Here is a 23,033-nt window from a genome sequence, read left to right as displayed (position 1 = left end):
CTTCCACTCAGGTACCGTTAAAGACTGAATCTTACCTTGTGATCGTCGTTGTTCCCCTTTAACTCTCTGGCATATCAAACAACGGGCCACAAACTCAGCTGTCTCTTTCTTCATCCCAGACCACCAAAACGTGTTCTTTAAATCCTTGTACAACTTATCTCCACCTGGATGAACTGAATATGGTGTGCAATGTGCCTCTGTCATGATAGTCTTTTTCAACTCCTCATCATTAGGGACAGACCACCTACCATCAAACCTCAAACTACCATCTGTATGAATAGAGAATCGAGACACTGTCCCTTTCTCTACTCCAGCTCTCCACTCAACTATCTTAGGATCCAACGCCTGCTTACCTCGAATATCATCATAAAACTCAAGCTGCACTGTCAAATCTCCCATGGCATCTCTTTTCTGCATCATATGTATCCCAAACCTCGCTACCTCATCTCTCAACCTCATCAAAGAGAGAGCTGTACACAAAGAATGTACACTCTTCCTACTCAAAGCATCTGCAACAACATTGGCCTTCCCTTCATGGTAGGTAATTTCCATGTCATAGTCGCCAATCAGCTCCATCCACCTCCTCTGTCTCATATTCAACTCCTTTTGAGTGAAGATGTACTTGAGACTCTTGTGATCAGAAAATACCTTAAAGATTGCTCCATAAAGGTAATGTCTCCAAATCTTGAGAGCAAACACCACCGCACCCAACTCCAGATCATGAGTAGGGTAGTTCTCCTCATAAGGTTTCAATTGCCTAGAAGCATAGGCAATCACCTTACCGTTCTGCATCAACACACACCCTAACCCATTCTTTGAGGCATCCGTATAAACCTCAAAGTTCTCGATCCCCTCAGGTAATGCTAAGATAGGAGCTGTAGTCAAACGCTCCTTTAATGTTTGGAACGCCGTCTCACAACTCTCATCCCAACGAAACCTGTTCTCTTTCCTCATCAACGCTGTCATAGGTCTAGCTATCTTGGAGAAATCTTTCACGAACCGTCTGTAGTATCCAGCTAAACCCAAGAAACTTCGATCTCGCAACATTCTTTGGTGCTTCCCACTTTGTCACTTTGCTTCAATCTTTGCGGATCCACGATTTACACCCTTCTTTGAAATCACATGTCCCAGAAAAGCAACTTCCTCTAACCAGAACTCACACTTGGACAACTTAGCATATAACTCATGCTCCTTCAAGGTCTGCAACACAATCCTCAGATGCTCCTCATGCTCCTCCTTAGTCTTGGAGTAGACTAAGATATCATCGATAAACACCACTACAAACTTATCCAAAAACTGTCTGAAGATCCTATTCATCAAATCCATAAACACTGCCGGTGCATTAGATAACCCAAACGGCATCACCACATACTCATAATGGCCATACCTCGACGTGAAAGCTGTCTTTGGTATGTCCACCTCTCTAATCTTTACTTGATGGTACCCCGACCTCAAATCAATATTTGAAAAGACTAATGCACCACTCAACTGATCAAACAAGTCATCTATCCTTGGCAAAGGATACTTGTTCTTCACTGTCACTCGGTTCAGCTCTCTATACTCTATGCACAACCTCAAACTCCCATCTTTCTTCTTCACAAAAAGAACTGGTGCTCCCCACGACGATGCACTTGGTCTAATGTATCCCCTCTCTATGAAATCATCTAACTGCTTCCTAAGCTCCTCCATCTCTTTAGGACCCATACGGTACGGTGGCTTAGAGATTGGCCCCGTCCCCGGTTTCAACTCAACTGTGAAATCTATCTCTCTACTCGGTGGCAACCCCGGAATCTCCTCCGGAAACACATCCTCAAACTCTCCTACCACTGGTATCTGATCAACTGTCGGACTCTCTAACCGGTCATCTCTCACATGGCACAATATCAAAGGACATCCCTTCCTCAGATATGACGTCAAGGTAACAGCTGCAATCAACTTAACTTTGGGTCTGACTAGAAACCCACGATAAGACACACTAACGCCCTTAGGACCTCTTAAAGACACTTTCTTTTGATGACAGTCTATCTTTGCTTTATACTTTCCCAGCCAATCCATCCCAACTATCATCTCAAAACCGTCAAAAGGAAACTCTAGCAAGTCTACAAGGAAATCAACTTGCTCAACTATCATAGGTACATCCCTATATAACCTCCCACATGATACAGACTCACCCGAAGGTATAAAAACTTTCTCACTAACAGACTCATATACCCTCAAACCCAACCGTTTAACATGACTCGAAGATACAAACGACTGAGACGCCCCCGAATCAAACAAAACAAAGGTATGAATACCGTTAACAAGAAAAGTACCAGTGATAACGTGTGCATCATCTTCAGCTGCTCTCTTCTCCATCATGAACAACTTTCCACTGGTCTTCTGTCCACCTCCCTGGACAGTACTGGCTGATGTGGTCGGCTTAGCACCCGACCCTTGATTGTTGTTGTTGTTCGTTGGTGGTTTCTGATAAGAATTACCGCCGTTGCGGTTACCTCCACTCTAATAGCTCTGACTTCCCCGGTTTGACCATGATCCAGTCGGTCTATTGCTTGCATAGCTCTGCGCAGGTCTCTGGAAAGTTCCAGGTGCACTCGTGCACTCATGTCTCTTGTGGCCTACACCACCACAACCAAAGCAGGTCGTTCCCTAACTACCACTAGCACTTCCACGGCCACGCCCAAAGGAAGCTCCAGCACTAAACCCTAACCCAGAAGAAAATCCTCTAGATTGATTGTGGTTGCCTTTATTGTGACTAGATTTGGCCACCACCCTCGCTCTCAGACTTCCTTTTCTCAACACCTAACCTCTCTTGAGCCATCTCCACCAACCTCTCAGCTCTCCCAGCCCTCTCATAAGCTTCCTTAACGTCAGTAAGGACTTCCACGGGTAACTTATCCATAATCTTAGGGGTCAACCCCCTCTCAAATCTCAGCGCCATATTCTCCTCACTTAAACCCATATCCTCAGCATACCTAGACTTCTCATTGAACTGCCTGTAGTACTCGGCCACAGACATGTCAGATGTCATCTTAAAACTGTCAAACTCTTCTCTCAACTTACTCCTCACATGTTTCGGTACAAACTCTTTCCTCATAGCCTTACGAAACTCTTCCCAAGATACAGCAGGTAAACCTTGGTTCGCATACAACTCCTTAGCACTCACTTTCACCGTATCCCACCACTTGCCAGCTGCTTCCCTTAGATAGAACGCAGCCTGTTCTACTCTCATCTCATCAGGACAGTGAACCAAATCTAGTATGTTCTCCATCTCTCTATGCCAGTTATCAAGAAGGTTAGGCTCCCCAACCCCCTTGTACTCTTTCGGATTAAACCTCGCTATATAGAGGCTGATTTTAGAATGATCAACCTCCTTCTCCTTGTCCTTATCCTTATCCTTTCCCACAGTCTTTAAAGCCTCCGTAAGAGCATCCTGATGCTCCAACATCTTAACGATATCATCTATGTTCATAAGCTCAGCTCTCGAATACAAAGCATCCTTCTTGGGGGCATCTTGAAACTATATCAGAAAAGGGGTGGATATAAACATACGCGCTAAAACCTCAAAACACGAAAACAAGCTGCCCAGGCCCTACTCGATCGAGTTCCCAAACATACTCGATCGAGTAACAGGCTACTCGATCGAGTGCCCCAACATCAGACCCCAAAGAGACCTTCTGATCTCTAACATACTCGACCGAGTAGCCAGGCTACTCGATCGAGTGACCCCCTACTCGATCGAGTGCTCGAGGTACTCGATCGAGTGCCCAAAAACACGATTCTGGATTCAAAATTGTCAAACACCCACCCGATCAAGTCAGTCCCACTCGATCGAGTCATGCTAACTCGAAAACGCTACCCGTATGCTATATCATATCCCAATACTAGAAACAACATTATAACTCCAACATTATATCATAACTAAGCACATAATGCTACGCAACACCTCATATAGCTAACGAATTAACCATATCATGTTATTAAACGCCACATAGTAAAATATTCATTATGTTTCTCATTCCAACGACAGTTCTACATATATCATCAACCTTTCTTTCACATTCTCAACTTTCTACTTCAAACATCCAACAATTACACACACTTCATCACATTCACACACAAGCTAACCAAACAACGCATACGACCTTGACATACACCCTCCATGTGACCGGTTCAAAATTGTAGGATAAGTTCGCGACTTTAGGACGTCTCCCAAGCCTTTGCATTAGCTCCTACAACCTTTACCCCGGGTTCATTTTAATTGACTCTCTATATTCATTAGATTTATTGGTTACAGGTTTCAGGATCGTCGCTCTGATACCATTTGTAACACCCTCATACTCCAAGTGCCTTACCAGGACCACTCAGGTATAAGGATGCTACCATCTCGGTTACCCGAGGCATGATATTCATAAGACAATAACGAAATAACTTTAAATGATATAACTTTAGTGAAAAGTACAACTGAAACCAAATCCCAAAATACGGGTACAAATTCTCAAACCAACTGTCTACTGAGTTAACTGAAAAGTTATAAAACTAATAAAACTACAGCGGAAGACTTCTATCGTCGACGGTGGCACATCCGGCCTATCCCAAAGACTCAACTCAAACCTGCTCAATTACTGCTCACCATCCCCGAATGGATCACCGCAGGTTTTACAAAACAACAACCGGGGTCAGTACTAATCACACAACTTATATATATATCAACAATACGATAAACAGACAGCTTAACCGTCACACACACACAATCACACCAATCCCAACAATCTCAATCACCGACTGTCCACTGGACCAGCCCTGCCAGTGGGGGACCGCAGCCGTTCCCACCTAAGCCCCGCTCATCATACCGAGCGATAACCCTGTCCATTAATGTGAACCAGAGACAAACAATCACAATCACAATCACAGTCGTCACAATACAATTACAATATTAAACAATCAATCTCAACACATCAACAATCATCCCATTATGGGACTAATACTGAGTAGGAAATCCTACTTGGAAAGCACAACTATCAGACGGTCTCTACAGCTGTATCAAAAAGCCTCTTCTACAAAACCTCCTTCTATCATACAACATATAAACACTACCAAATCACAATCTACACAAAAACCCCCAAATCCCCATATTAGGGTTTAACCAACTTAAAGGAAAACAGTAAAAAGGGTACATAGATCTTACCTTCGACGCAAGGATCTCAACGGTAAAACAAACGATGAAAACCGACCTTCCAAACTCCGGGATTTGCTAACAATGCGATTAAAGGGATGAACGTACTTGCTTTCTCTCTTTGACAGTAAATGAGGTTTTGAAAAGTGTTTAGAATGATGACGGAAAAGATTATATACCTTAATCGCATAATTAACGAAACCCGATAATAACTCCCCGTAAACCGGCTACTCGATCGAGTAGCTAAGGTACTCGATCGAGTGCCCCCTTACTCGATCGACTATCATAGTTACTCGATCGAGTACCCAACAGGTCAGAAACTATTTTAAAGCGCAACTCACCCTTACTCGACAGAGTAAGGCCTACTCGATAGAGTACCCCGAGACTCATAAATACGGAGTATTACAGTTGGTCTTGAAATTGTGACTAGGGGTTATGTCCTAGTCTCTAAAACGTGTACATGTTATTTGACTGATAATCTATTAGTGAAGCATCTGATACATTATGCACAAGTGATCTGGTTTACTGATCATGACCATATCATCACTCCATTTGATTTTGAAGAAGCTACAAGTTATATTGATAATATCCTAGATATGATATTTAGGAGATCATATGCAGTTGCCAAGCGCTTACTCAAATCGCCTTCTGATGTTATTGTTATTGACTAATTTTGTTATTAATAGTTTATGTAGTGTGAGTATCAAGGAAGTTTTGTAATCTCGATCAGACGTTATTTTTAGATGATGTAGTCCTCAATATTTTAATTAGACTACGTTTATATATGTTGTAATGTTCTGTATTTTGGTCTGTATTTATCAAACGATTTGTTATTGTAATGACTTTATAATATGTATGACTAATATTTGTACTGTTCTTCTGCTGTTATTCTATGAAAGTATTAGTTTGTATCATTGCTATTTTACTGTTACTCTAATATTATTTGTACTGGTCTGTCTCCATCAAAGTCCAGTGGTTCTCCGAGAAGGTCTACTCGTAGTCAAGCAATAACGTAAGTAAACCAACAACTACAATTAAACCAACATCTACAAGTAAAGTATCCAGGAAAGGAAAGTCTCAGTCACAAATTGTGAAGTCGACCTCTAGTCAACCAGAGACTATAATTAAGTCGGCTACAAAAGTTAAGGCTACGAAATTTAAAGTTGGGAAACAACTTCTCATGGCGGGGGACAATACTAAGGGGGGAGATGCCCCTTCAGATGGGAATACTGTGTATGTTTACTTGTTTTATGTGTTTTACTTTATTTTGCATACATTTTATGCCATTCAGCAGTGTTATTATAATGTTATTCTATTATTTTTATACTGTTATTTTTATTCTGTTGCTATTCTGCTGTTACTATTAAAATTTGTGATGTTGATCTGATATGGCGTGTTTTTGTATTTGTCTTGTTATTGTTATTCTCCTGTTATTCTTATGTATTCTACTGTTATTATGCTGTTATTTTTAACTACTTTATTTTTGCATACATATCAGATTAAGAGAAACTGTTGAAATTTAAAAAATTAATTGCTGTAAAATAATAAAACGACTCCGTGATTTATTGTCATATTATTCCAGTGTTATGATTTTTGTTTGTGTACTGTAAATGCATGGCATTTATTATTGGTTGTGAAAGACAATCAGTTTTTTCTATTAGATGAGATTATGAGAAACTGTTTAAAATTAATTAGTTAACTGCTTTTTAATTAGATAAGACAAGGAGTATAGGAATTTGTAAATTTAATTGTTAATTAAAAATACCATTTTACCTACCATGTTTTATCAGTAATGTTAATTTAATGTTATTCTATTATTATTATTATTATTATTATTATTATTATTATTATTATTATTATTATTATTATTATTATTATTATTATTATTATTATCATTATCATTATTATTATCATTATCATTATCATTATCATTATCATTATCATTATCATTATCATTATCATTATCATTATCATTATCATTATCATTATCATTATCATTATCATTATCATTATCATTATCATTATTATTATCATTATTATTATTATTATTATTATTATTATTATTATTATTATTATTATTATTATAATGTTGCTTTTATTCTGTTGTTATTCTGCTGTTACTGTGAAAGTTTGTGATGTTGATCTGATATGGTGCGTTTTTGTATTTGTCTTTGTTATTGTTATTCACCTGTTATTCTTATGTGTTCTGCTGTTATTCTACTGTTATTCTTAACTGCTTTATTTTGCATCCATATTGTTATGCTGTTGTTATAGTTGATAGGTGTTGTTAGTTGCCTTTGAAGTTTTCGTATTTGTTTGTAATACAGTGCATATTTTTTCTTTTTTTGTGTAGAGCGAATGTTGTTATTACTTGTTGTCGTCCTGTCGGTCTTTGCAAAATTTTAGCTAAGCTTATTGACACACAGAAAGAGGCTGTCAAAGAAATTGGATTTGGTGGTTTACTTCACTTGAAGTTGAGTATAATGTCGCATACCATGTTGCGTGAGATTATATATGCTTTTAGAAGTCGGACATTTTTTGAAATTACCGAAACAGAGAAGTTCCAACTGAGTGAAGACGATGTTTGTGATGTTTTTTGTTTACCAAATACCGGACCAGATGTGAATTTGATCATTACAAAGTATAATTCTTCTGGAGATGTGTTGAAGCGTGCTTGGTGTCACAAGTTTGGTATCGAGGATAACAGTAGTGCGATAAAAATTGGTAAAGTGCATGAGATACTCATGGCGTGTAACATGGTTGATGACGAGTTTAAGAGGACATTTGTTGTGTATGCTATCTCAAGCTTTCTTGCTCCTGCATCTGAGGCTGTGTTGGATCTTAGACTTCTATCCGCGGTTGAAGATGTCTCTAAGATCAAGGAGCGGAACTGGTGTAGGTTCTTGTTTATGAAGTTGCAGGTTGCTGTTCATGAAGCGCTTTGAGGAAAGTCGTATGTTCGCGTCTGTGTCCCATTCCTCACCATCTCATATTTACACCACTATTTGTTAAGTGGTGATAAGGTAAATAATGAGCTACCGCTCATTCAACATTGGGATGACACCCATTTTCTTCAAAGGTTGCATCTTGAAGAGGCTGTTGGTGTTCTTGGCACCAGAGAACGTTCAAATACTTTATTTCCAATCTCAACTAGAATTTTAGAAGGCTCTGAGGTGGGTTCAAGTGGACACGATCATGGTGCGAGTAAGGATCGTTGTATTGTACTAGATGTACCTGTTAATATCCGTACAGATGAGGAAGTCCATTCCGCAGCGATTGACGTAAACATTTGTTTTCTTGCTTTTTTGTTTACTCAATCCAAGATGTTCAACTTTTTCCCCCCTGTACGGGAAAAAATGGTTACTGTAATTTTCATGTCGTAACTACTGATTTACTTAACTATATCAGGCTACTGTAGTTGAAGTGTTACTGCGGTGTTATTATTATGTTACTCTAATATTATTCTCTTGTTATTTTGTAAAGTAATAGTTTCAGCCTGCTATTATTCTACTGCTGTTGCACCGTTATTGTGTAAAAAGTATCACTTTCTCAAATTGTTGTTATTTAATCTACTGTAATTATGTTGTTACTCTGTATCAGGCTACTGAAATTGAAGTGTTAGTCTGGTGTTATAGCTATGTTACTCTACTGCTCTTCTGCTGTTATTTGGTAAAAGTAATAGTTTCAGGGTGCTATTATTTTACTGTTGTTGCACTATTATTGTACTGTTATTCTGTGAAAGTATCATCATCAAATTGCTATTATTTTACTCTGCTGTTATTATGTTGTTACACTATACAAGTGTTAGTTTCAGACTGGTATTATTCTACTGTTATTCCACTATTATTCTGACATTATTCTTATGCATTCTACTGTTTTGCTATTTGTAGTTTTATTGGTTAGTTGTTATTATGTTGTTATTCAGTTTTGTTGGTAACTTTTTGCATTAAATTTTGATAAGATGTCCATGAACTTATATTGCTCAACGAGAGGGACTTTGAACTTTTTTGCAATCGGTACTTGGAAAGGGTGAACCTGAACAAATTGAAGATGAAGGTCGTGTCTGCACCATCCAGTAGTAAGGAGCCCGCTCAGCGGCCCGTCGGGTTGTTGTTGAGAGCGAACAAACGGTCAGAAAGTGTCAACGGTGAAGGCTCACAAAAGGTGGTTGGTACCCAATCTTTCTTCACGGATCATGTTATCCGTGAGTCGGAAGAACATGTAAAGGAGGTGATGTCTTTGCGAGCGACCAGCTTAACGCGACCAAATCTTTCCAAAGAAGCAAGAACGGAAGATGTCGTGATTGAGCCACCGTATTTTAATCTTTTATCTCTATTCTATGAGGATTGTGTCCGGCTTTCAAATATTGAGCAAAGTATTGTTGGAATGGAGCCTTTTCAACAGAGTCCTGTCATTAAATAACATGCGAGGGAGGACATTCCGGAAGAGTCACCCATGAGTTTAGATGCTATTATGACTGATGTGTGTGCTGATATTTGGTTTTGTTATGGTGAGGCAGCTGGTGTTGTTGACGAAGTTGGTGTTGCTGAGGAAGTGGTAAAATGGAGGATGGTCATGATGAAAGAGTGGATGTCGAGGATGTTACAAAGGATGTTGACATTCAGCTGGATGATGTTGTAGTTGACGACTATCTTGTTGACAATCACCCATATGATATTGATAAGAATGCTGGGGGTAAAACCGTAGTCTTTCAAGGAAGTGAAATTCCAAACAATGACACAAAGTTAAAGGATGTCATTTGTTGGCGGTCTAAAGATTGATGATAATCGACATTCGATCAGTTAGCGGTGAAGCATTTGTTATTGGAGAAGAAGCCGAATTGGTGATGTCTTCTAATGTAGAGTTGTTGCTTGGTGCAGCAACTGAGGTAGAAAATTTAGAAAAGTCAAAGAATGATGAGGATGTTGTGTTGGAGGACACTGCTATTTTCGGCAATGTTGTTCTGGAGGGCAATGTCCTAGATGATTCGAATCGTCCTTTTGGTGATGTTCCTGGTAATAATGTGTTATAATTACTATTTTTTGAATCTTTTTAATTTCGTTGTTAGTGTGTTTTTTGGTCCTTTTGCCTTTATCGCATTATGTACAGTTTTAGTGCTCTCTCCCCAGTGTTATTTTCGTGTTATTGTTATATTTTGACTCATATTTATAATCATATGTAGGGTTTGTTCCACAAAATATCCGTCCAAGTTATTCGCTGCACTCTGATGCACACGAGGGGCTGATGTTTGTTGTGCCTGAGAATTTTGGATGCAGCACTGACTGTGGTGAAGTGGATCTTGACTTAGTAGTGTTGTCAACAACAATGATAACAATGAAAGATGTTTGAAATCCGATGCGATCTCTGAGAAAACAGGTTGCAGACTACTGTTTATTGGATGATAATAATTTTTCGATTTCGTAAGGCTTCCCTTTTCTTTTATTTTTTATTTTTTTGTTTCTTTTGTTTGAAAAAAATAATAATATTAATCATGTTTTCTGTTATTTTATACATTTTTGTGATTCTTATTTTTCTTTTCCATTTTTTGAATTGACAATCTTTTAACTTGGGGTATTGAAAGTTAATTTATTAGAGAGAATATGGAAACCATGATTCCAAACAAAAATGATAATGATTGGAGTTATCGAGTGGTGGTCCCTCTTTCTTAATGATACTTGTATAAGCGGAATCCAAGTCAACTTTTCTTTGGGCTTGGTCAAAAGATTAGTTACTCTATATAGATTGTGTTTTATGTTATTGTATTGAGTGGTGGCCCCTTTTTCTTAATCTGGTATTTTTCATTTTTTTAACATTTTCAAATCTTTGTGCACTTCGTTTTAGCTTGTATTGGACCAAATTTGTATTCCGTCGGAACGTCAGATGTTTACCAGAAGTGAATCAGTTGATTCTGTTAAGTCAACGTTCAGTCTGAGCCTAAAGACAAATAAGAAAGTTTGTGATCTTAATTCTGATATGGTATGTTTCTGTATTTGTGTTATTACCGATACTCTTTCGTTATCACTGTTATTTTTTTGTTAATACTCTTGTTATTCTACTTGTATTCTCTTGTTATTGTCTTAAAAGAATTATATATTTTTTAAATTGTTATTCTGCTGTGTTTCTTCTTCTACTGTGAAACTTTGTGAACTTAATTTGATATGAAGGGTTCTGTATTGATATTATTACTGCACTATTATTCTGTTGTTATAGTGTAAAAGTATTAGAATGTGTTGTTGTAGTTATTGTCTTGTTATTCATATGTTATTCTGCTGCTATTCTGTTGTAAATGTTTAAAAGTATTACTATGTGTTGTCCTACTATTTTTCCACTGTTATGTTACTGTTATTCTACTATTATTTCTCTGTTATTGTAGTGTTAATGTTCTATTGGTAGTGTTCTAGTTAATTTTTTTATGTGAAATTTTTTCCAGATTTTCATCCCACTGCTTTTGCACGAGCACTTTAGCTATTTGTGTATCCACTTTAATGCCAGGAGGGTTGACTATCTCGATAATGTATTTCAAGAGGAGTTGTTTGAAGATGTTTAAGAATTTTTATGTATTGTCAAACTCTTGTAAGTCATTTATTCTGTTTTAATTTTCTTTGGGTGTTTCCTAGTTAAGTATTGTTACTGATTATGCTTTCTTTTCCTCATTTATTTTTGATGTTGAGTGTAATGTCTGAATTTTCGGTCGAAAATGGAGTTGCACGAGTCATGGAGGTGAAATATTTTAAAATGGTCAATGTCCCTTTTAGCTGGAAAACACCTTCAAGTGAAAATCTGGACTGCGAGGTGTATATGATGTTGCACATGCTCTTTTATCGTGGGAGTGTCTTTGATTGCGACTTGAGTAATGTTGTTTCAAGAGCCCTTTACGGCGCTGAGATAACTGCTTTGTTGGTGCTTTCTGATATGAATGAGTCCAGGGCTGATGTTTTAGAGAGTTTGTCCCAGTTGAGTAGCACTAGGGAGGAAACCCTAATTATCCTTGAAAAGAAACGCCGTATTCTACTTTCAAAAGATAGCAATTCTCAATAAGGTAAGAAGCGTAAGAATGGTGGGAGGGTGAAAAGTGTTGGTAAAAAGATGAAGACGTCGCAGTCTGTTATCAAGTCTCCCATTGTGTCTACTGTCACCACTAGCCATCATGGGTCTGTTAGCACGCCCAATGCCATCCGTCAAGTGGAAAGCATGTCTGTTGACAACACTGTGAGTCCAAAGTCTCTTTTGGGTAGTCATAGAAGGGGTAGGTCAGACGATGGCCTAGGTTGTTCTTTGGATTGCGGGGTAGAAGACACTAATATTGTTCTCGTGTCAGAGTTTATGCGGAAAAACAAAATATTGTTCTCTAAGATGTTCAAGTTGCGGAAGGAAATGTTGGACTTTGTTTGCCGTAATGATGCTGGCTTAGAATCAACGTACATCCTTTTTTTTAGATATTTTACTGTTATTCTGTTGTTAATATACTGTACAAATATTGTATTGTTATTGTAATGTTATTCTAGTGTCACTCTACAGTGCAGTTATTGTAGAGTTTGTATTTGTGTTCTTATTATATGTTATTTTCTGTATGCAGAGACATGCTTGTGGTGTACAACGACGAGGTTGGCATGTATTTGGTCAGGGAGGATATTTTGTCTATTCTTCCAACAACTTTGATGTCATCAAGAGTAGTCGAGTGTTGGTCTACTCTTTTGAATTCGTTGGAGCTTGAACAAAGATCAGAACCACCCTCAATGTTATTTGGACTTCGACATATGGTATTGGTTCTGCTGTTTGCATTATTACGTACTTATTTGCTCATCATTGTTGATATATTTGTTACATATGCTTTTTTCTCGCTTTTTTTTATAGCATGATGGTCTAATTTCATTGATAGAAAACTATTATGCCTTCAGCCCTATTCAGAGTTAGAGTACAAGGTTGTTTGCGTCATGGGATTTTTTTATACAGTCATGTGGTAATAAATGTCAACTCAACTCTGACCTTATGTTTGTACCTCTTCTATACAATGATCATTACTCCCGTGTCTGCATCAACTTCATCCATCAAATAATCGATTTATTGGACAACACGTACCATTATGATGAGGAATCTTCGGACTTCATAAAGCTAGCAGAAATTGTGGTTAGTTGCTCTTATGTTTTTTCAATTTTTAGGCAATTATTGATTTGGTAAAACCTATTGGTAAGTGTCTCAACTGTGTTCACCTAGTGTTATTGTCATGTTATCATAGTATTTTTTTCTAATTATATTAATTACTTATTGTTTTCTTAAATCCCTTTCTGTTCAAGCTAACCATATGCGATCGTATTTGGAGTCTAAAAATGTTATGAAGAATCAAGACTGTAGAAACTTTGAAATTATTGATGTGAAGTTTAACTAGAAAAAGGAGGAGCTGAACAACGAGGAGTCTGGCTGTGTCTTGCTATATACGATGGCGGAGTATGGTGGGAGGATATTTGAGTCCGACCTTCACAACAAGATTTCTCGTCGAAGCTACTGTGCAGAAATAGCGGCTTCTTTGATTTTGGCTGATATAAATCTGTATAGGAACTTAGTGATTCAGAAGTTTAAGAGGTATCACACTCGGAGGCTTAAGACCTTGGAATGGTGTCAAGTACGGGGAAGTTGAAAGACAAAGGCTCTAGTAAATCTGGAGATCCAAAAGTTGCACTTGAAGTTAAACCAACGACCGTTGTGTATCCAGTAGATTGAGTATTTAATATGTATTTTGGCAACGGATATTGAAGTAGTGTTTTTCTTTTTAATGCATTATGTGACCTTCAAAAATTATTTATAGTGCACTTTTGTAAAGCTTGTGTTATTATAGTGTTACTCGGTAATTTATTCTGTGATGTGAATGTTAAAATCAATTTAGCTATTTTGGTTAATATTGGCGGTATTCCAAAATCTGACTCTTTATGTTTGTGTTGTAGTTTCTTTACCATAAGCAGTGTAACACCACGATAACAGTGCTATGAGAAATAGATAAGAGACAACAGAAACAGCTGGCTGATGCGTGTCATTTATATGATGTTTTACACCCTATTTTACAAGCATTTCAGAGCTCAATTATGTAGTTTATGCTACTATTTTCCCTATTTCCGTCTACTTTCGTGTTTTTGTATAAAATTGCAGAAATGTGAAGAATCCAGCGAAAAATGAGCCGAATCCGTTCCCGAGTGTTTAGCATAGGATTTGACATGACGTATTGACTCGATGAATGAGTTTGGTGCGCATCTCAAGGCCTAAAGATAGCAAAAGCATGGGTGCGTACGAGTTTAACAAGCAAAGAAGCACTTCACGATATTGCAGCCTGCTTCAGATGGCAATATCTAGAGTTCTAGAGCTGATGATCGAGTGATTCTAATTGGAGGTGAAAGCTTATCCTCTTAGCTTTCCAACGCCGCGTAGAACGTCTGATTTGACCAAGTAACGAATAAATGGCAGCTTTTTTAAGATCGCTGCGCGCTGCAGAATTCGTCAGAATGCATTACTGTACAGCACCCTTGGTCGATTGACTGACCTACATGGTCGATCGACCATCCCACGAGCTGACGCGCAAATTAAAAGACGAGGAAGCCCATTGTAATTAGGTTTAGGAATAAGGGTTTTACGTGACATTCATATATAACGTAACTCCTTTCCTATTCATTATCTATCATTCATTAGCTTAGTTTTATTCATTCATATTAGGGATTCAGATGTTACATACTTAGTTTACAGTTTCATGAGTTTCAATAAAGTATTTCTTTTGCTTTCGGATTCTTCACCCTGCTTTACGGTAATTCTAATTCCTTAATTTCAGTTTACTTTTATTCTTCTGTAGTTAAAATTGCTAGTTTAGAATTCCCAAAGCCAATTTCGCGTTTTATGTCAGTTAATTAATTAGTTAATTTAATTATGAAATCAATCGCTTTCTTTGTTAATTTATTTGCTGTTGTTATCACCATCATGAGTAGCTAAATACCCTTTGCTAGGATGTAGGGGATCTATGGCGTAGATGGCAGTAGAATAGGTAACCCCGCATTAGGGCTTGGTCGATCAACTGGCTTAACTAGTCGGTCGACTGAGCCGGTTAGTCGATCGACTGGGGTAGCTGGTCGATCGACTGACTTCGTGTCTGATTAGCACCGTATAATTCGTTAAGTGCAATATTTAACAATGAGACCGAGAGGAGACTTATTAGATGCTTAGTAGATCGAAAGATAGGGGAGGGCATTAATTAACGAGTTGAGACGACTAAATTGCTGAGATCGAGAGGTAATGTAATTTAGGCTTTAGGAATCACTAATCGGGGCGAGAGCTAGCATTAGTGAGACTTAGGGACTTGTAGCATAGGCCGAAAGGAGCTACTAGTTAACCTGGACGGAGAGGACTTGTTTTACCCATCCTACACGACTGTATTTCGGACTTACCTAGGATTACTGTGCCATCGCAGCTATAGTGAACCGACCGTCTTAGCATTCCTTTTATCATTGTTTACATCTTTTATTATTTTTATCTGCTATTTAGTTTATATTTCTAGATTTAGATTTAATACATATCAAAACCCCCACAACTGTTACCCTTAGACTAGAATTAGTAACAACTATTATCTCCCTACCTCCCTGCGGATCGACCTTTACTACCACTTGCTAGTAGTAGTTTGGTTTTATAAATATTATTTTTGATACTTACTTCGATAGGTATCAAATTTTGGCGCCGTTGCCGGGGAGGCAGCGCCAGTTCTAGTTGTTTTTAATTTTAGTCTTTCTTTCTTTAGTCTCAGGGAACTTCGGTTCCTTGAGACCGTTCTCATGTTTTATATTCTGAGTTTTCCACTGGAAGAGGATGAAATCTTTGGTGCTTATTAGCGTGGTTGACAATCCTTTTTATGAGGATAGTTTAGAACCCCTTTATGATTCTTGCACTGATAGCGAGGTCGATTTGGAGGATCTCTTTGAGAACCTCCAACTTGACGAGTCTAGCGATAAGGAGAGTGAGGAGGAAAATTTTGACAGTCTTGAGGTTAATTGGGATGTGTATGACGATATTATAGATGAACCTATTATAGAGGACCCGATTGACCCATTTGACTTTACCGCCCCTTGCATTTGGGATGATTATCCACCTTCTCCTTTAAATGACCAGACTTCTCCACCTCACAGTTCATACCCGTCTGAGCATCTTAATTCTACTCGCGTTATTTTTGAGTCAATTGCTCCTGAGCTCTCTAATTTTCCACCTGCGGATAATTTGAGCTTTTATATTCCGCCCTTAGCTAGAGGGCAGAATTATTTTGTGGATGATTTTAGGAGCTGCCATAGGAAATTTGTTAGGCTTAAATGTTTTTACATTTTGATTTCCTATGTTATTTCTATCTTATGGTGCTACTTACAGTTTTGTGTAGCACATGCGCAGATGTATGATAGGTTGTTGAGAGCCTTGAGTTGTTTTGATTAGGCTCCATTAGAGTAAGCTGCTGAAGAAAAAGAGGTCGAGCGGGACCGGTCTGAAACCAGCGCTAGCCGGGAGGCAACCCGGATGTGAATTGTTTAGTTTTGCGAATAAAATTCGTAGTTGTTTAAAGCAAAAAATAAATAAAAACTCTTAGTGTGTGCTTAGTTTAATTTCCATCTTTAGACTGTTAGAATTGGGTTTAGCGCAATTTTGGGCGCGTTTTTATGTGCATTTACAGATTATTAGACCAAGTTAACTCAATTTATTGAGTTAATTCGAAGAAAGAAGCTGTTTCGTCAGGTAGGTCAGTCGATCGACTGACCTAGCTTGTCGATCGATCGTCTCTCAGCATGCATACCCTCGATCATCGTGGAATCGGTCGATCGACCAGGACCATCGGTCAATCGACCACTGTAGCTGCTGTACTTCTTTCTTCAATTTAATTCTTTGCACGTAATTTACCGCTTCATTTTTGTTTTCTCGGATAATGCGCGGTATATTCTGTCTTTTCAGGTACTTATGGTAGCACTGCTGGCTATTGAAACCTCCTAGCTCACGCTGGTTTGAGGATTTCTTGCTGCGCTTAAAGTCTCGTGAGTTTCCGAGTTTAACTTCATGTCTTATTTAGTTAATTTATCGCAAATTCCCGTTTCCCTTTTATTTCATTACATGATTTTGCACAATGGGGACATTGTGTGATTTGGTTTGGGGAAGGGTTTTGCATTGCATTCACATGTTTTATTGCATTTCTGTTTCACGTTTATTGCACTTCAGTTTGCATTTGTTTTTTCATTTCCTATATATTTACAAAAATTCAAAAATCCAAAATTTTCACGTTTATTTTAGCATATAGCTCGAGTCGGAACGGTAGTATTTCAATGATGACATTGCATTTTCATCTGTTTATGCCTAAGCCGTGCTTAATTGACATGTTATTAGTAGAATCACATATTCATACCTACGAGATTTTGTTAAAATATTTGCTGGATTATAGACTTGACCTGAATTTTGGCAACCTACTTATAATTTCTAAGGATTAGAGCTCATATAACTGGTGTCATTTGTGACCGGTTTCATGTAGGATTGTGAGTAGTTACTCCTTGCATATCATGTATCATTAATTTGCACATTTATGAAATTCAATTGCATTTTGCCTGCATACATTCGGGTTAGTGGTTGGTGTCACATGCAGGGAGGTGCTTACAATTTCCCCTTTATTTCATTTTACCCATTGAACTCCACATTAGCCAAATTTGCCTGTTGACCCTTAGCTACATCCAAATTTAGCCTACCTTGTCAAGCTAGTATAATGTATGCTTTTGCGGTATATAATTTATTGTGCCAAGTTTGGTCTGTATTGCGTTATTTGGAGATGGTAGAAAAGAAAGAAGGAGGATGGAAAAAAAAAGAAAGAAAAGAAAAAAACGTGAAAAAGAAAGAAAAAAAAAGAGGTTGAAAAAATTCAAAAAGAGAACAATGTTGAAAGAAAGAAACCGTGGAAGGAAAAGATGTTGTTTGTAGACGGTTTCACTCCTATGCTTTATTTACATTTTTTAGGAGTATTTTCGAGTTCGGTTTGGTGAGTTTTGTGCCAAATGAAGGGCATGTGCTTAATCCTATAAGTGAGTTGGAAATGGATGTTGTCATATGGTTTTGTTTAGGTACTATTTTGATCACCTATACCTCCACATTCCCATAAATGTTTTGCCTTTCTTACCCATTGCCTCACTCTACCATATTTTTTGTAAGCCATCTGTGACAGACCTTGTTTGGTTGGAATGTATGTACGGTAGTTAGAATTGTCTATCATATTAGTTGCATGCATGATTATGTTGGTCGTAGTCTAGGTGAGCGGCTATTTCTCTTCCTCTCTTACATATATATGCTTACCCTTTGCTTCATGAGAGAAGAGTGGCCCGTGAGAGTCCAATTTTAAAGGTCTTGCAAGGTCGACGGTTCAGCAGTTTTTGACGACTACATAACTCGTTTGCATGATTCATATTGTTAATTGATTGTTGATTTGTAGCATTAAACTGTTTTAGGCTTTACAGTTTGCATTTCGGTCTGAGATTGAACTCGTTCCATTAGGTTTTAGGATCGAGTCTAGTTCTTGGTTGGGGACAAGCAAGGGTTTGGTTTGGGGAAGTTTGATGCGTGTCATTTATATGATGTTTTACACCCTATTTTACACGCATTTCAGAGCTCAATTATGTAGTTTATGCTACTATTTTCCCTATTTCAGTCTACTTTCGTGTTTTTGTATAAAATTGCAGAAATGTGAAGAATCCAACGGAAAATGAGCCGAATCCGTTCCCGAGTGTTTAGCATAGGATTTGACATGACGTATTGACTCGAGGAATGATCTTGGTGCGTATTTCAAGGCCAAAAGATAGCAAAAGCATGGGTGCGTACGAGTTTAACAAGCAAAGAAGCAATTCACGATATTGCAGCCTGCTTCAGATGGCAATATCTCGAGTTCTAGAGCTGATAATCGAGTGATTCTAATTGGAGGTGAAAGCTTATCCTCTTAGCTTTCCAACGCCGCGTAGAACGCCTGATTTGATCAAGTAACAAATAAATGGCAGCTCTTTTAAGATCGTTGCGCGCTGGAAAATTCGTCAGAATGCATTACTGTACAACACCCTTTGTCGATCGACTGACCTACATGGTCGATCGACCAGGGCACGACTAACAGAAGCTACTGTTTAGCAAGAGTCAGTCGATCGACTGGCCTCAGTGGTCGATCGAACATCCCACGAGCTGACGCGCAAATTAAAAGACGAGGAAGCCCATTGTAATTAGGTTTAGGAATAAGGGTTTTACGTGACATTACTATATAACGTAACTCCTTTCCTATTCATTATCTATCATTCATTAGCTTAGTTTTATTCATTCATATTAGGGATTCAGATGTTACATACTTAGTTTACAGTTTCATGAGTTTCAATAAAGTATTTCTTTTGCTTTCGGATTCTTCACCCTGCTTCACTGTAATTCTAATTCCTTTATTTCAGTTTACTTTTATTCTTCTGTAGTTAAAATTGCTAGTTTAAAATTCCCAAAGCCAATTTCTCGTTTTATGTCAGTTAATTAATTAGTTAATTTAATTATGAAATCAATCGCTTTGTTTGTTAATTTATTTGCTGTTGTTATCACCATCATGAGTAGCTAAATACCGTTTGCTAGGATGTAGGGGATATATGGCGTAGATGGCAGTAGAATAGGTAACCCCGCATTAGGGCTTGGTCGATCGACTGGCTTAACTAGTCGGTCGACTGAGCCGGTTAATCGATCGACTGGGGTAGCTGGTCGATCGACTGACTTCGTGTCTGATTAGCACCGTATAATTCGTTAAGTGCAATATTTAACAATGAGACCGAGAGGAGACTTATTAGATGCTTAGTAGATCGAAATATAGGGGAGGGCATTAATTAACGAGTTGAGACGACTAAATTGCTGAGATCGAGAGGTAATGTAATTTAGGCTTTAGGAATCACTAATCGGGGCGAGAGCTAGCATTAGTGAGACTTATGGACTGGTAGCATAGGCCGAAAGGAGCTACTAGTTAACCTGGACCGAGAGGACTTGTTTTACCCATCCTACACGACTGTATTTCGGACTTATCTAGGATTATTGTGCCATCGCAGCTATAGTGAACCAACCGTCTTAGCTTTCCTTTTATCATTGTTTACATCTTTTATTATTTTTATCTGCTATTTAGTTTATATTTCTAGATTTAGATTTAATACATATCAAAACCCCCACAACTGTTACCCTTAGACTAGAATTAATAACAACTATTATCTCCCTACCTCCCTGCGGATCGACCCTTATTACCACTTACTAGTAGTAGTTTGGATTTATAAATATTATTTTTGATACTTACTTCGACAGGTATCACTGGCAGTCTCAGTGCCACAATAACATTAGAATAACATCACAATCAGAAGTTGGGGTGGGCAATATATTGTTATTTGAAGTTTTTTAGTTGCTTCAATTTTATTTTCCCAAACAATAGACATAGGAGAAACATCTTGGACAGTAACAGATTACAATCAGGAGAGATAAACCACAATAATAGTACCATGATGGAAAGATGAACATTGTAGTAATATCACAATAACAGAATAATAACATCAACTGAGAAACAAATAACAATCAATACACTCTCTTGCAATAACATCACATTAACAGTAGAATAACAGTTAACAATCAACATACTTTATTTTCAAAAACATCACAAAAACATCATATATATGTTACTCTTATGCTATTCTTTTTATAAAAAAATTTCTCATATGATCGTGTTATTGTACGGTTAGTCTAATTTTATCATCCTACTATTAGTAGAAAGGTTTATCCCTTTATAAAGCATTTCTCATATCATCGTGTTATTTTGCGGTTATTTTGCTATTATTTTAATGTTATTATATTTTTATCATCCCACCATTAGTAGAAAGGTTTAGCATGAGGGAATGAGTAACATTGCAATAATATCATAATAACAGTACAGTAATAGCACTTGAGAATCAGATAACAATAAACATATTATACTGCAATAACAATTCTTCATAGTATCATGGTAGCATGTTCTTTATTTTAAGACAAATATTGTTTTTAAGAAACTAACAACATTTTTATAAAGACACAAATATTAAAAGCATGAACCCTAGACAATGTTAGAAAGATTTTATATCTTTCATTACCTTCTCTGACGCCTACGCTTAGGGCCTTCGACAGTGCTTTCAACTTCCACGGACTCATTGTTAAGAGGGTTTTTGTATGTGTCCATAAGTTACATGGTTTTCAGAACTACTGGCCAATTGTCAGAAATTGAAGGACGTGCTTGAGCATAGGCCTTCTCTAAAGCCTTCTGATGTGACCATAATTGGAGCATATTTAGCCCCCGAATTACCATTGTTTCCATGCTTTTTAGTGCCTATTTGGGTCATTTCTTATCTTTAGTTCTTTGTTTTGCATATTCTTTGAGATTTTGATCCCTTGGTAGGAAAGGAGTAAGAATCTTGCATTTTCATGGCAAAACGAGGCTAAATTGATTGTATTCAATGACCAAGCATCAAGAAGAGACAAGACTAGAAGGCCTTTGTACATATTATAGTAGAAGAGCAATGTTGAGAAAGGATCCTTGCGTCCCCAAGGAAATCCCCAAGGAATTTATGAAGAAAAGGGAAGAAAAGAAGAAGAATTGACGTTGACCAACAATCCGAACGGATTGCAGACAATCCGTCCGTCCAGCCTCAACAATCCGAGCGTCCCTCCTTGGAATCCGCTCGGATTCCCCTCAACAATCCGGCGTCCCTCTCCGAATCCGCTCGGATTGCCCAGCCCAAATCCGGCCGTCCCGACTCTAATCCGCACGGATTTCAGTACAGCACGGATTTCATTCTTCAAGCTACGAAAAGAGAAGCCCTTCTCTCAGAAAATACCGGGTCCTCCTTGCTCAACTTAAAAAGTGTAATTACTAGTTTAGCCCTTAGTTAACCCTAATGCATCCTCCCTAATTTTCACTATAAATACCCCATTAAGCTAATTAGAGGAGCATGTTCTTCTTATCAATAATTAGGGTAGTTAATATCAATCAAATCTCTCTTCAATATTGTAATCAAGTATTAATCAAGTTTTAATCTAAGTTTTAGTTCTTTAATCTATCTCTTGTTCTTCCTTTATTTTGGGTAATTGAAGATTATTTGGGTTATTATTGGGAGATTGACAACCTCTCAATCTAGGATTCAAGTACTTCTATTATTCTTGCTTTATTATTGGAATCATTAGTAGGTATAATCTCTTAATCCCTTTTTAATTATTGTTAATTACTTTCATTTATTCATCATGTTTCATTATGTTAGTATGATTGACAACCTTTCTAGCATGATCAACATGATAATGAGTGAGTAGTCTCTTAGCTAGGGTTTAATGGGTGATTAGGGGAAACCAACATGGGGAATGATTCATGCTTAAATCAATATGCTTTCATATCTTATTTGCTTGCTTGTTTTGATCTTAATACATGCACATGTTATATTTGATGAAATGCTAAGCCTATGAATCCTTGCATTTACTATCATCTTCTATCTTTTCAACTTGACTTGTAAGACATAACCCAACTCGAGTCTTGTTAGACCATGCATGTGTTGAGTAGGAAAGATTAAGTCGACTTGTAGGTGTTATACAATCTAATCGATTCGGCTCCGGGACCCAAACTTTCCTAGGATTGTAAGATATAACCCAACTCAATCCATCACAACAATAATTGCTTGCTTATAATTTGAGAACATGTTTGTATGATCATATCCTATGATTTCCCTATGAACCCATAACACCCTAGTGCCTTTAATCAATTGTTTACACCCCTTATTCTATTCATCTTGCTAGTTTATTTTCATTGCTATTTTAG

Source organism: Silene latifolia, chromosome Y (genome assembly GCF_048544455.1).
Source record: "Silene latifolia isolate original U9 population chromosome Y, ASM4854445v1, whole genome shotgun sequence".
In the NCBI taxonomy this organism is placed as follows: domain Eukaryota; kingdom Viridiplantae; phylum Streptophyta; class Magnoliopsida; order Caryophyllales; family Caryophyllaceae; genus Silene; species Silene latifolia.
Note: the sequence above shows the minus strand (reverse complement) of the source record.